Here is a 16,141-nt window from a genome sequence, read left to right as displayed (position 1 = left end):
AATTGGTGATGCATCCACTGCTTTCTGTCATTTAGGTAAATGAATTGGATGTAAACATAGGAGAAATGATTAGTAAATTTGTAGATTACACCAAATTTGGAGGTGTAGTGAGGAAGATTATCTCAGAGTACAACAGGACATTGACCAGATGGACCGATGAGCTGAGGAGTGGCAGATAGAGTTTAATTTAGTTAAATGCGAGGCGTTCTAATTTGGTAAGGCAAATCAGGGCAGGACTCATTCACGTAATGGTAGGGTCCTGGGGAATGTTGCCAAACAAAGTGACCTTGGGGTGAAAGTTCATAGTTCCTTGAAGGTGGAGTTGCAAGTGGACAGGGTAGTGATGAAGGTGTTTGGTATACTTGCTTTTCTTGGTGAGTGCATTGAGTAAAGGAGTTGGAATGTCATTTTGTGGCTGTACAGGACATTGGTGAAGCTACTTTTGAAATATGGAAATCAATTCTGGTGTCTGTGCTACAGGAAAGATGTCGTTAAACTTGAAAAGGTACGATAAAGATTTACATGGATGTTGCCAGAGTTCGAGGATTTGAACTATCGGGAGAGACCGAACAGGCTGGAGCTGTTTTCCCTGGACGATTGGAGGTTGAGTGCCAACGTTGCAGTGGTTTATAAAATAATTGGGGCATTGATGGGCGGCACGGTGGCACAGTGGATAGCACTGCTGCCTCACAGCGCCAGAGACCTGGGTTCAATTCCTGCCTCAGGTGACTGACTGTATGGAGTTTGCACGTTCTCCCCGTGTCTGCGTGGGTTTCCTCCGGGTGCTCTGGTTTCCTCCCACAGTCCAAAAATGTGCAGGTTAGGTGAATTGGCCATGCTAAATTGCCCATAGTGTTAGGTAAGGGGTAGATGTAGATGTAGATGTAGCGGTATGGGTGGGTTGCGCTTCGGCAGGGTGGTGTGGACTTGTTGGGCCGAAGGGCCTGTTTCCACACTGTAAGTAATCTGATAGTGGGAATAGCCAAGGCCTTTTTTCCATGGTAGGGGAGTCCAAAACTCAAGGGCCCAGGTTTAAGTTGAGAGGGGAATGATATAAAGTGGACCTGAGGGGAAAGTTTTCCATGCAGAGGGTGTTGTGTGTACGGAATGCCAGAGAAAGTAGTGGGGGTTGGGATACTACAACATTTAAAAGGCATCTGGATGGGTACATAAGGAGGCAAGGTTTAGAGGGATATGGGCCAAATGCAAGCAAATAGGACTAAATTAATTTAGGATTTCTTTCAACATGGATGAGTTGGACTGAAGGGTCTATCTCAATGCTGTACAACTCTATGATGTGTATTTATATAGCACCTTTCATAATTCCCAGGTGTTTCAAAATACTGCATGGTCAATTAAGTAATTTTTGGCATGTTGTCACCATTATATTGTAATAGGATTTGTCAGTCATGGTAAAGTGTGAACACTTATTGTAAGTTGCTTTAGTAGGTAAAGCTCCTGTTTTTTAAGCAGCTAAAGCAAATGATCAACTAATAAATAACAGGAGGTGGAGGTGGCATAAGTATTCTCACTCTCAACAATAGGAAAGTTCAGTGCACAAAGACAAGACTGAAATATTTGCATGATCTTCATTCAGAAGTGTTGAGCAGATTATTCAACTTGGCCTCTTTGTGGAGGTCCCAAGCATCACAGATACCAATTTCTAACCAATTGACTTAAATTCATGTAATATCAAGAAACAGCTGAAGACAGTGGGTTCTGCAAAGCATTCCAGTAATAGAATGGCAGTCTGAATTTTCCTATTTTTTGGGAAAGATAATTTTTGAGTGAGATTCCTGTTGGTTGGTCTGCCATTGCATTGTCAGCTTTTCTCAAGCAAGTTTCTGCTCTTTAGCTCATTACTTACACAACTGGCCTCTTTGGTGCATGTGACATGGGAATCATATGGCAGAAGAGGTAGAAATGTTCACCACTGCAAGGACTTTGGAATGTCCAGGCCACTGGCAGCTTTTAACCCCTGGCTGTATATCACTTCAGATGTGGTCTTCCGCTGTTATCCTAAAGAAAACAGCTTAGAAAGAACATTTTGGACAGGGAATGCAAGGTACTCGCAGGTAGAATATTAATAGAGAGTGCTATATTTTCTTCTGCTGACTGGCAAAGGAGGCTATGCTATCAGACACAGTCAGTCTGGACCCCAATGGATAAAGCAGAATTCCAAATATTGCAGGAAAAAATGTCAATTTTGTTTGCACTCTGTAAGGATCAGTGCCACCATTTTCTGTCTATTGGCTCACACTCACAGAGCCGGCATTCACTACTATTGCAGGTATCACTCACCAAGGCTCCTGGTCTACATCTCTCACTATTTCACACAGCTTGTCCACTCAATTGCTCTCACCCCCCTCATTTTCCCAAACTACTAACCTGTCCTTCCCTCTGTGTTTCCTATTCACTCATCAGGGACACCTCACCATCTCGCCTGCTGTTGCATCACCAGCAATGGCAATTACATCCACTTACATCACACTCAATCATTCTGTTGTGTCCTTGCAGGGAAATCATCTTCCAACTGATCTGGGAGGAACACGACTGACAGACATAAGGCTCCCCAGCCTGTGGAAGGAAAAGTATTTGATTTGACTGAAGAATAATGTGACCACTCATGTCGGACATATGTAGCTTGCTGGTCATCCAGCCTGGTAAATTTCATTGTGTTGTGGTGTGTTGCTCTTCCATCAACATCAGTGCAAACTCATTCATAACCTGTCCAAGCTTTTATCTAGCTTACAAAAATCAGTCCCTCTCTTCCCTTATCCAAGCACCTCCACCAAGAAAAGATCAGGCAACCCTCAGGGGCTGCAATGGGACCTGCACCTTCCACCAACCCCGTCATTCACCTTGGTGGATTCTCTGTCATCATTAAACTTTGGAGCACATTATCGTGAACATCACTGACATGTTTCTGCATCTGATGGAATAAGAAATCCCCAAGATCTCTGCAGAGACAAGGTAGCTCTTCAGTCTATCTCATGGTCTCGGCCATTAATGTTTCGTCAAAACACATGGAGGCTGAACAATGGCAGGCAGCTCTGGGCAATCAGTAACCCACATGGAAGGATAGAGGAGTTCACCAGCATTAATTCTATGCTGGCTGTGCCACGCATGTATCGTCCTAACTCCGTGGATAATTTGGCCACCACATTTAGATCCCAGTCCAGCACACTCTTGGATGTGTTGAATATGCGGAGTGCTCCATTTGCTCTGGCCAGAGGTATTCAGCATCAATGGCAAGATAAGGGCAGGAGGGGAAATCATTGGGCAATATCCTCTCAGAGAAACAGGATGGTGACAGTAGCACCCATACTGATGAGGAACCACACACACAACCTTCAGATCCTCCAACTTTTCCCTAACTTTGATGCAGAGCCCACAGACATCCAAACTGAGACAGCCTGCATCTGAGCAAAATACCTTCAAGACTCAAATGCCCCAGGAATAACCAGCCAAGACTTCCAAGTCAAAAGGACCAACTACAGAGTAGGGTCCCTCCACCCCAGCTGTGGAAAGAAGGGCTACACTGTGAGAGAAAAATTAAGAAAAACAATTACTGACGACACATAGGTGGCACAGATGACACTTCATTCTAAATAATCTTGTATATTTCGAGATAAACATTCACTTACAATTTTAATAGATCTGCTTTAGATTAGGTTACATTACAGCATGGAAACAGGCCCTTCGGCCCAACAAGTCTACTCCGACCCGCAACCCACCCATGCCCCTACATTTACCCCTTACCTAACACTACAGGCAATTTGGCATGTCCAATTCACCTGACCTGCACATCTTTGTACTGTGGGAGGAAACCAGAGCACCCGGAGGAAACCCACGCAGACACAGGGAGAACGTGCAAACTCCACACAGTCAGTCGCCTGAGGCGGGAATTGAACCCGGGTCTGAGGCTCGGTGAGGCAGCAGTGCTAACCACTGTGCCACCGTGCCGCCCATATTAATTACAGTGAAATTGCTGGATCTAGTGAAGTCATGCCCATTTAAGACATGAGCAACGTTTTCAGATATTCAAAGGGTGAAAAAAGTTGCCAAGTATTGTTCATTCCTTAAGCAACCAAATCCTTGACGCCGAAAGCCTCAGGCATCATGGATCCTTAAGCCAAGATATTGTAATGCAACCAAGGTTTTAATGTGGACAATACTGGAGCTGAATATAATGTTCAGGGACTGTCATAGAGCCTGCCCATTGCAAATCATCTACACTTACATCTCTGTAAGTGATAGTATGGACCCGACGATTCTACACATCTCTGCAGGCAAATATTTATTCCATGCATCGCCTTGTTCAAGGGTGAGCATTGTCACTCAAGACTGGGAATTGTACAATAGAAATTAACTTCTCTTTCCTCTCTCAGTGCATTGGGCTGCTAAGCAAACCTGTAAAAAGCATTGCCTTTTTCAGATTCTATGCTGTCTGACAGAACCTTCAGGGCAATTTAGTGCACATGAACTCTGAAATGCTAAACTCTGCTGATGCATAAAAGCTGAAAAGATGAAAAAGGTGGTTCCTCAAGATTGCTCCCAAGTTACTGTCTATCATGAGAGACATTACTTCCCAATGGTCATACCATCTGCTCACTGAAGCTTTAAAAGCAACCTAACCTTAGCGCCATGTGAATGTAGTGTCCTGTGTTATTATCGCTTTCCCCTTAATGATGACTAGGATCTGTGAAGTTCAGAAAATTGAAAGTGGGATTATTTGAAGATACAATGGATACATTCATATGGAGAAACAAACATTTATTCATCAGGAGGAAATGCTCAACTACTACAAAATTAATCAGATCCACATCTACTTTGGACTGACCAGGGCTGTTTGCCATCTAAATTAACTGTAAATTACATAATAAAATGGTGTCTCTATCCAGTTCATTCACTCTTGAAGTGGGTTTCAATTTGGTTTTGTCTGGATTCTCATGCTTAATGATGCATAGCTCTATTATGATCTCTTGGAAATGCCTCCCAGTCAACAGCTTGATCTTCACCTTCAGAAGATTGCTGTCGGCGCTCATTTCCTCAGCATCTAGGACATCCACTCATTTTGTCAGCTCCAGTTGTGAAAGGCACACACAGCATGACATAATAATATGGCACACCTTTATGGCTATACTAAAAGGTCCTCCTGGACTGAACTAGACATCGACCCTTATTTTAAAGAGGCCTTAGGTCAGTGCCTCTAAGTCCCTGGTGAAAACAGGGTCTATATTGTCTCTGTGGTCTGTATCAGTTTGAAGGTAATGTAAGACATGTCGACAACCAGGTTGGGCGAGAGAAGCACTGGTCACATAGCTGCCTTTGCTGTATGGTCCAAGCACCTTGAAGGGAGGCAGGAATCTAAGAGTTTTCCTTTATCTAAGCATCATTGAAACTCCCAGGATATCTGGTACTGCCTTCCAAAATTTGGCCTTGTTGGTCACAGATAATGGAGTGTTGAGGAACTCTGCAGGTCGGTGATAGGGTATTCTCAAAGCAACATGGGTGCAGTCTACAGCATCCTGCACCTGGGGAAAGCCAGTGATTGCGGAGAATCCCACAGACCACATTTCCTGTCTCTTCTTGCCAGTTTTGGTCATAACAAAATTGACAGGAAAATAGAAACATAGTGAACATTTCCAACAAAGAGCTTGCATCAAAATGATAGCCTGATGGACATTATTCTATATGGAAATGTTTACAAGTCAGTTGAAGGACAAATCATTATCAGATGGATCAGTGGAGGTGGAAAATAGATGGGTTTTAAAGGGAGACCTGCAGGAGTATGTAAAGGAGAAAGAAATATGACAAGATGCTGATCAGGTAAAATTAAGTTGGAGGTTTCTGTTGAACATAAATATTGACATAGAATAGTTGGGTAAATTGCTTGTTTTGATGCTATTCTACATGCACAACATGCATATCCTACTACAGAAATATCCACAATAGTTTGAAAAAATATGAAAGGCACTCAACATCAGGTTTATAGCCATTACAGTTTAATTTGTTTCACTCTGTTCTGTGCCCAGATCAAATAAATACTTTTCCTTTTGAACTTGATATCCCAAAGTCTAAGAACAGTATTTCAATTTACAATTTATTGATTCTATATCAATGTCTCTTTGAAATATGTGTTCAAAACTGTTAGGCAAACATCAAAACTAGTTTCATAACTTGGTTTATTTTTGCACGGATGCAGGATTTTAAAATACAGATGAACTGTCAACGAAAGTGATGGTTGTAGATACATTTACAATGTTTAAAACATCTTTGGATCAGTTCATGAATAGGAAAGGTTTGGAGGGAAATGGGTCAAGCACAGGCAAGCAGGATTAGTTTAGTTTGCGAACAGGGTCAACATGGGCTGATTGGACCGAAGGGTCTGTTTCCATGCTGTATGACTCTGTAACTCTATTAACTGAACTGGATTTGGCAATCAGTATGTGATCATATCATCAGTATCAAAGTGACGTGATAGAAGAACAGTTAAAGAAAGAGACTGCCCCAACCTTCCGACTATGCAAAGGAAACTCAGATATAATTGCAAATTACAACAGGGTCTCTGGAAGATTAATGACTAATTCAAAAGGAAAAACGTCTGAAGATATTGCCATTCTTAGACTATTTAAAGGAAGGTCACAAATCATGCATGTTTGAAAATGAAGGTGAATTAAATAGAAAATCAAACAATTTGCAATGTTTGAAATCTGAAGAGCTTAAATTTCTGTCTAAAAACCTTAAAGTTAAAAACTGCATTCTGGACATCAAAAAAATGCATAAAGTCAATATTCACAGTTTGTAGTATCTTGAAATATTTATCAAACATGCTGTTTGGTCCAAATATATGGAACTGAATATGTATGAAACTAAATACATATGAAACTGTGTTCATAAATGAGAACTGTACTCATATTTAATTCTACCACAATGGCTCCAGCAAGACAGATTGATAGTCAGTAGAATGTTATTAAGCCATGTTTTCAGGACTCACTGATGGATCCTGTCCCTGCATCATTTTCTCAGCAGTGGAACTAGCAGTGGCTCAGCTGACTAATTGGAGGCAAGCAGCCAATTGAAAAGTTACTTAAATGACTGAATTAGGGGGATAATGTTCTGAACTGTTGGCATTTTGCCAGCTGTGGAGTCCCATCTGATTCAAGGATTTCTGAAGCCTAAGGACAGAGTGTGTGTACTCTCAAAGGCTGGCCTTGAGGCCTCAACACCAAGGCCTGCTTGCTATGAGCACAGAAATACATATTTTAGAACACCTCTGGATGTGCCTGAAAATAGAGGAACTCTATCATTGTCTCTGAAGCCTCAGCAGCAGTTCCATATCTCAGTGATATGCTCCAGGTCTGATTAGATCAGCCCTTTGATTAGTGCAGCAACATGGAGAGCCAACTCACCATCTATAATTGGACAGCAGGCCCAGCGATTGCCTTGCTGCATGGAATCAGTGCCTGCTCCATGCTGGTAAAACCTTAGCCAATGAACATGCAAGCAATAATATCTAGGCAACACATGTTGCTGCCAGATAATATTAAATTTATGAGGTTTGTGGCTACTTCCACCAAGAAGCCTATCCTCAATATGCTGCAATGTTCCAATGAGTCACAGCGCAAGCTGAAGGAACAACATCTCATCTTCAGTCTAGGCACTTTACAGCCTTCTGGACTTAATGTTGAGTTCAATACCTTCAAGTTGTGAACCATTTCTTCGCTATCTTTTAGCTCGTTATCATGTCCTCTCTCCCCTTCCCCCATCCTAGAGAACTGCCTATCCTGTCAAGTCTGGCAGGAGACACACCATTGTACTCACAGACAACAACACAATCTTGATAATCAGACGTCATTTTGTCATGACTAATTGAGTGCAGTTGTCACAAAAGTTAAACATTTCATAAAGTGTGCAAAATCCCCCAATTTACCTGACTTTCAGGCCAGGGTTGATAGAAGGCACAGACCAGGTTTCTGTATTGAAAAGGAATTGCTGTCTATTGCAAGTAACTTGCACGAGGAACAGCTAAACAATTGTAAACTATCAGTATATAAACAGCACTAATTAAAACTTTAACCCATTTATGAAATCTGTCTTGCACACAGATGGGAACATTGACAGGGTAAAATCACATGGATGGAGAGGAATAACTAGAAAGACAGGTCAGTCGTCATTGTCCAAAAATTCTACTCAGTTGGTTCTTGAAGACTTGAAAGTTTCTTCCTGACTTCCATTCTTCAAATGTTTCTGCTGGTTTGCAATAGGCACAAATTTACTTATAAAGATGTCTCTGATTTATCAATTAAAATTCACAGTGTACAGCAACTGCTAATGGCAAGATTAACTGGTCTTCTTCAGTCTTAAGGTGTGTTTTGACTACAGAGAACAGACCACTTCTGACCTGGTGGAGATCTGATCACTACAGTTCTTCTATAACATAATGGTTGCTTTCTCGTGTTACAGAAAATTTGTGCTTTAGAAATACCACTTAAAGTGTTGGCACTATGATTACGTTATAGCCAACACGCATTTTAAAAGTGTCCGCTATAGAAACAGCAACCCCAATACTTCTATCGCATTGCAGCAAATTCGCATTGACGAAACGTGTTTTATAGCAGAACAACCTGTATCATGTCCACAGCCCCAAGGTATTCAGTTACATGACAGCCAATCACTGTTGCTGGCAAGCAAAAGGCCCTGGTGATTGGTCTATGGGCTAGTGACCAGTTACTAATCAACATCTTGTTGCCAACCAGAGCATGATCAAGTCATAGAGTTGGTCAGCAAGGAAACAGATCCTTATGTCAAATTTATCCATGGTCACCAGATATCCTACATTAGTCTAGACCAGTTTCCCAGCATTTGACCAATATCCCTCTAAACCTATTCATATACCCATCCAGATGCCTTTTAAATGCTGTAATTGTATCAGATCCCATCACTGCCTCTGGCAACTCATTCCATACACGCACCACTCTCTGCATGAAAGAGTTGTCCCTTAGGTCCCTTTCATATCTTTCCTCTCTCACCTTGAATCCCTTACTCTGAGAAAAAGACCTTGGCTATTCACCTTATCCATGACCCTCATGATTTTATAAACATTATAAGGACACCCCTCAGCCTCCAATGCTCCAGGGAAAATAGGCCAACCTAATCAGCCTCTCTCAGTATCTCAAACTCTCCAACCCCAGTAACACCCTTGTAAATCTTTTCTGCATCCTTTCAAGTTTAACAATATCTTTCCTATAGCAGGGAGACCAGAATTGAAACCTTCATCTGAAGCCATCAGTTCTTACAACCAATTCAGTTACCGCTTGTTCAAACAGCAACTTACAATGTTTGCTATGGATGTCCAAATGTTGCTTTAAAAACATGCAGCCATCCTTTCAACACACTGGTTGTAAAACAGTGCTTCCTCATTTCAGTCTGCAATTCAAGACAAAAAATCAGACTTGATTCTTACAGTTTGTTCTGACAATCAAAGCTACTATCTCAAACATTGGCACTGCATGTACCTTGCAGGCTAACATAAAAGTATGATCAACACAGTGAGTCATGCATGCAATCCGTTCAGGGGTAAAAGCTGTTTCTTTTGCCAAATCACCAGAGGGCAAACTCACAGACAACTTCGACTGCAATGGAGCTCAAATATGAATTTCAACAAGGTTGTTAACTAGAGTGCACAGAAAGATATGTACAGAGAGAGTGAAATGTATTGACTGGTCTGCCAGCGTGACTCCTGATATGGAGGAGCTGGTGTTGGACTGGTGTGGACAACACCAGGCTATAGGCCAATAAGTTTATCTGGAAGCATTAGCTTTCGGAGTGCTGCTTCTTCATCAGCTAGTGTTGGAGTATAAGATCATAAGACACAGAATTTATCACACAAGATTACAGTGTCATGCAACTGAAATGATATCTTGAATAAATCTGGATTGTTAAGTCTTTCGTCTTTTAGAATGGGTTGCAGGTTTCAGTTCATTAATATGTAAATCCCAGAACTTCTTTTAAGTCACCTTCTCGAAATAACTTAAGGTTTTATAACAAAAGGTGACATCTCAGCTCAGACAATGCATTAAAGATGTGAGGTCAGAGTCTGACTGTATCTCGGTCTTGAGTCAGACTGGTTCTATTTCCAAAATACAATTAATAAAATATTGCATGTATTGACTGCTTGCATTGACTGCCTGCAGATTGTGCATTTTTGAGCAAAATAGAGTGTATCTGTAAATATAATTCTGCAAATACAAATTCACCCCATAGACTGATATGCGTGTGTGTGTGCATGAGAGAGCGAAAGAGAGAGAGTGCATGCATGTGAGTGCGTGCATGTGGGTGTGAGTGCATGAGACAGAGTTTGAGTTTATGTGTGTCAAAGCTTGGTAAAGTATGTGTGTGGGTGTGATGGAGTATAAGTCTGTGAGAGGGTGTGCACATGGGTGTGAGTGCGGGGCTGTGTATGTGTGTATGAGAGAGAGCGTGTGTATGAGAGAGGGACTGCGTAAGTGTGAGTATGTAAGAGTGTGTGTGTATGTATCCTTGTGTGTGTATGTGTGAGAGAGTGTATAGTGTAGTGGGGTCACCTGTAGTGTAACATGAACCCAAGATCCCAGTTGAAGCCATCCCCATGGGTACCGAACTTGGCTATCAGCCTCTGCTCAGCCACTTTGTGTTGTTGCCTATCCCGACGTCCGCCTTGGAGGATAGTCACCTGAAGATCTGAGGCCAAATGTCTCTGACTGCTGATGTGCTCCCCGACTGGGAAGGAACACCATGTCTGCTGATATTAGTGCGGTGTCCATTCATCCATTACCATAGCGTCTGCTTGGTCTCGCCAATGTACCATGCCTCAGAGTATCCTTGCGTGCAGCATATGAGATCGACAATATTGGTCAAGTCACATAAGTACCTGCTGCATACATGGTGGGTGGTGTCCCCACGGGTAATGGTGGTAACCGTGTCATGCAGTGGTTGACATGTCAGGGTTATACGGTGTTGTGGTCAATGTTGTTCTGAAGGCTGGGCAGTTTACTGTGAACAACCGTCTGTTTAAGGTTTGGCAGTTGTTTAAAGGCGAGAAGTGGGGAAGATCTTGGCGAGATGCTCATCCACATTTATACTGTGCTGCAAGCTGCGAAGCACATGGCGTAGTTTCTCGGCTCCAAGGTAGTACTAGACAATGATGGTGCCCTATCAGTTGCAACTCATGTCTGCCTCCTGAGGAGCTCATTACAGTTTCTCACTATGGCATGTCAGAACTGGCAATCAATGAGTTGAGCATCACAGTCTGTTCTTGTGAGGGCATCTGATATGAGGGTGTAGAGATGTACTGTACCTTTAAGAGAGTTAAAAAGCTAGCAAGGACTAACAAAGCACAAAGAGCCCTGAACAAGGTAACAATGTAACTCTTGGTCAAAACAAATTGCAGCAGGTGGGTTGCTATGAGACAAAAACAAATTCAAATATGGCCAATCATGGTTTAAAGTAAGCCCCAAGACACCAAAATCCAATCAAATTTTAATTTAGTATTTTGCTAATATTAAAACCAATGAAACAAGCCAATTTTTGGGCATATAAAACATTTTGAACAGTTAGGAGGAGAACTGCAAAAAACCAGCAAGTTGAAGAGCACTCTAAAACGTACCCGTCTATGGGGGGAGTCCACAGTAGAACATCGAGGCCGATCTGGAGAGAATCTACAAAGGAGAATCGGCAAAGCTGACTGGTTTTGAAACGTGACTATGTTCTTTTTGTAAATCTTAATCGGGATCTCTTTTATCAGACTAGTAATGTAGATTGGGAGGTAAAAGATAGGTTTAAGACAAAGGGATTGTATATAGTTGTTGGTTTTAATATTGTCTGTTGGACTTAAATAATAAAGTTGTTAGTTTTTAATTTAAATAGTTTCCTTTGGGATAGTTTTTTGCCTCTTGAATTTTAACAGATTATAGCACAGAGTGAATCTTTTCTGCGTGGCTGATTTAAATTAACAGAGGATTTACCTCGTGTTGTAAAGCATCCTTGAGCACTTTCAGGTATCTGTCACATTCCTCCTCATCTGAACAGATCTTGTGTATGCTTTGGGCTTGTCTGGAGGGGATGGCTGTTTTAATATGGTTCGAGTGAAAGCTAGAGAAGCGTAGCATTGTGAGGTTATCTGTGGATTTGTGGTAGACTGAGGTGCTGAGGTGCCTATCGCTGATGGAGATATATGGGTCCAAGAATGAGACAGATACGAAAGAGTAGTCTGTGATAAGTCTGATGGTGGGATGAAACTCGTTGAAATCACTGTATAGTTGTTTCAGTGACTCCTTGCCATGGGTCCAAAGGAAAAATATGTTGTCAATAAATATAGTGTTGGTTTGAGGTTCTGTGCAGCAAAGAGGTCTTGTTTGAACTTGTGCATGAAAATGTTGGCATATTGGGGTGCAAATTTGGTCCCCACGGCTGTTCCATGTGTCTGGATGAAGAACTGGTTGTCAGAGATGAAAACGTTGTGATCGAGGATGAAGTGGATGAGTTGTAGAAATAGTGCTCAGAGGTTAGCAGTTGTTAGTATTGAGTACTGAGACAGTTGCAGCCATGCTATCATCATGGGGGATGCTGGTGTAGAGTGTTGAAATGTCCATTGTGATGAGAAATGTTCCCGGTGGCTTCTGTCACTGCGCAAAGGATTCCAATTTTAGCTAGACAGACAGAAGGCAAGAGGTATTTATCTTGCCATAAACCCAGAGGCACTGCCACTGCTTTTCCCACACCTGTTGAAGATTTTGGATAGACAGGTCACCTACTCTTTTTCCGCTCACTCGGGATGTGGCAACACGTGCTGGTAAATCCAGAAATGCATGAAAGCCTGTCCAGATAATCTGTAATGAGGTTTGAGGAAATCACCTCACTTGCAAGTTAAATATCACTAACGCAAGAAAGATCTTGCAGCTTTGTGCTTGTTATTTGCAGAATAATTGACCAAAAGAAAGATGCAACTTGCGCATTCATTGGTCAAAGTTCGAATCATAACTTTGCATCAGCTTGTGGGGCTGTGTGATGTCAGGATAGAATCGGTTCAATGTCTCTGCATCAGATGCAGGGGAAGCAGATCCAGACAACTTCCAAAAGCACCATGCAGATTGCACACAATTTGGCTGTCAGTGTGAAACAGTTGGCTAGAACAACACAGTCCTTCATAACACCACAGCAAGTGACACTACAACATGGGCATAAGATTACATTGTGTTTACCCTCCCGAAACCGCACATTGAAAGATGTTTTTGATTTTCTCTTTTTTGTTCCAGATTAAAAGATCACAATTACTTCAATATTTCTTTACACGTAGTACAAGTATAATAGTTAGCACACATTTTATTTCTCAATTTCAAATGAAATTTTCCTTGCTTATTTTGTTGGCCAAAATAAGCAGACAAAAAATATTAAGTTATTTACAGTGGTTGTTCTGGAAGGTGTTCTGCCCACTAAAAGCTTAAATTTTTCATCTGCATGTGAAGAATTGTATGATCAAGCTTTTCACAGTTAGAGTAACCTCAATTTGTGGTACACTTCCTTTTCCAATAATCACAGTCTTGGAATAAAATCCAAAAATCCTTCAGTGCTGTCCAAATATTCTGGAGCATGGCAAAGTGTTCTCACCACTAGAGGCATGTGGCAAGCCTGTTAAATGCAAACACAGATATAAAACACAAAGTTTAATAATCTCTCAAAAATAAATACACAGGTAGGCTAGAGTCCTGCCAAGGCAGCACACAACATGACAAAGATACTGAAGATTTGATGAAGCACAGGACAGCGGACTATATTTTGTCATAATTTGAAGATGCCAGTGTTGGACTAAGGTGGACAAAGTTAAAAATCACACAACACCGTCTTATTGTCCAACAGGTTTATTTGGAAGCATTAGCTTTTGAGGCATTGCTTCTTCATCAGATAGTTTTGGAGCAGAATTATAAGACACAGAATTTATAGCAAAAGGATTGCAGTGTCATGGAATGTAATATTAAACAAATCTGGCTTAAGTTTTTCATCTTTTAGAATGATCATGTTAGATTCGATTCCCTCATATGTAAATCCCAGGACTTTTTAAAAGTTACATTCTCAAGATGTCTTTAACAATAGGTGCCATCTCAGTTCAGATAATGCATTGAAGGTGTGAGGTTAAAGTCTGTCTGTGTCCCAACGTTACGTCAGACCGATTCTCTTTCTAAAGTGGAATTTACAGAATCTTGCATGGGTTTATGCAGTTTTTCAGAAAAATAAAATGTAATTCTGCAAGTACAAATTCACCATACAAACTTATATGTGTGCACGTGCAGGGGAGACTGAGTGAGTGTGTGCGTGTGTGTAAATCTGTGAGAGGGTGCATGTGTGGGTATGAATGTGGGGACTGTACGTGTGACCATATGAGAGAGAACTTGCGCATGAAAGAGGGTCTGCGCAAGTGTGTGGATCTGTAGGAGTGTGTGTGTGTGTGTGTGCACGCGCGTGTGTGTGCGCACGTGGGTATGAGAGAGTGTATAGTGCAGTGGGGTCATCTGTAGTGTGATGTGAATCCAAGGTCCCTGTTAAGGCCATTCCCATTGGCACCAAACTTGACCATCAGCCTCTGCTCAGCCACTTTGCATTGTTGCCTGTCCTGAAGTCCACCTTAGATGGCCAGTCACTCGAAGGTCCGAGGCCAAATGTGGCTGACCGCACACGCGCGCGCGTGCGCGTGCACACACACACACACACACACACACACACACACACACACACCTACAGACCAACACATTCACACAGACCCTCTCCCATGTACAAGCTCTCTCTCATACACTTGTACAACACCCACCACACTTGCACCCACACATGCACCCTCTCACAGACTCACACACACCCACACGCACACACTCACTTGGTCTCCCTCGCACGCACACACATATACATTTGTGGGGTGAATTTGTGCTTGCAGGATTACATTTTATTTTGCTCAAAACTGCATAAATCCATGTAAGATTCTGTAAATCCCACTTTAGAAATATTATCAATCTGACCTAATTGGGACACAGACAGACTTTAACCTCAAACCTTCAATATACGTTATCCTGAGCTGAGATGGCAGCTATCTTGAGAATGTAACCTTGAAAAAGTGCTGGGATTTACATATGAAGGAACCAAAATTAACATGATCATTCTAAAAGATGAAAGACTTAAGCTAATTTTTTTAAAATATTACATTCCATGACACTGCAATCCTGTCGCTATAAATTCTGTGTCTTCTAATTCTGCTCCACAACCACCTGATGAAGAACCAGCACTTTGAAAGCCAGTGCTTCCAAATAAACCTGTTGGACTATAACCTGGAGTTGTGTGATTTTTAACTTTATCAACATTTTGTCAGCAGCAACTAATGATGACTGCTATTGTGTTGTTGCACTGTTAGAGGTGCTAGGATTGGCCTGGAAGATAAGGGCACACAGGAATGTTTGTGCTGAAAATTAGTTTAGTTGGGCATGTAGCTGCGTGAGCCAGTCAGGCATGTGCCTGTGAAGTTGGGCATGCAGTTTGGGTGATAGTTGGGGGGCCAAGAGGTGGGAGGGGAGGAAGGTGTAGATAATTGTTGGAGAGGGGCATCACTGAGAACAGGTGCTGTTATCACAGTGATGGCAGGGTCCTTACATGAGCCAAGGAGAGTGCCTAAATCTGGAGAGTAAGTCCCCAAACCTATAGGGAGTAGGTCAAAAATTACCTGAGAGTTTTCATACATAGGAAGAGGAATATGCAGGCATGGAAAATGTGCAGAAACGTGGGAAGAATTTCATAATTGGCTGGGTCACTGGTACCTGCAATTCCATCTTGCCAGACTTTTCAACCTCCCAGTCTGTCCCCAAATGCTTGTTAAAATGTGTCAGTAACCATATCCCTGGCCATGTGTTTCTCTTTGTTCACAGTACTTCGGTGCTTCTGGCTATATGAGCATTTTATTGTACATGCCTAATTAAGATGGGATCAAACGACCACTGTGAACTACTGCAAACTATAGGGTGCAAGCTAACCTATTGTACTGTTCAGTAGGGGGTTCAAATTTAACCATGCAACAACAAATGAACACAGTGGTAACATTCAATGTCCGTAAAGTTTGAGGCTA

This window comes from Chiloscyllium punctatum, chromosome 20 (genome assembly GCF_047496795.1).
Source record: "Chiloscyllium punctatum isolate Juve2018m chromosome 20, sChiPun1.3, whole genome shotgun sequence".
NCBI classification, from domain to species: domain Eukaryota; kingdom Metazoa; phylum Chordata; class Chondrichthyes; order Orectolobiformes; family Hemiscylliidae; genus Chiloscyllium; species Chiloscyllium punctatum.
Note: the sequence above shows the minus strand (reverse complement) of the source record.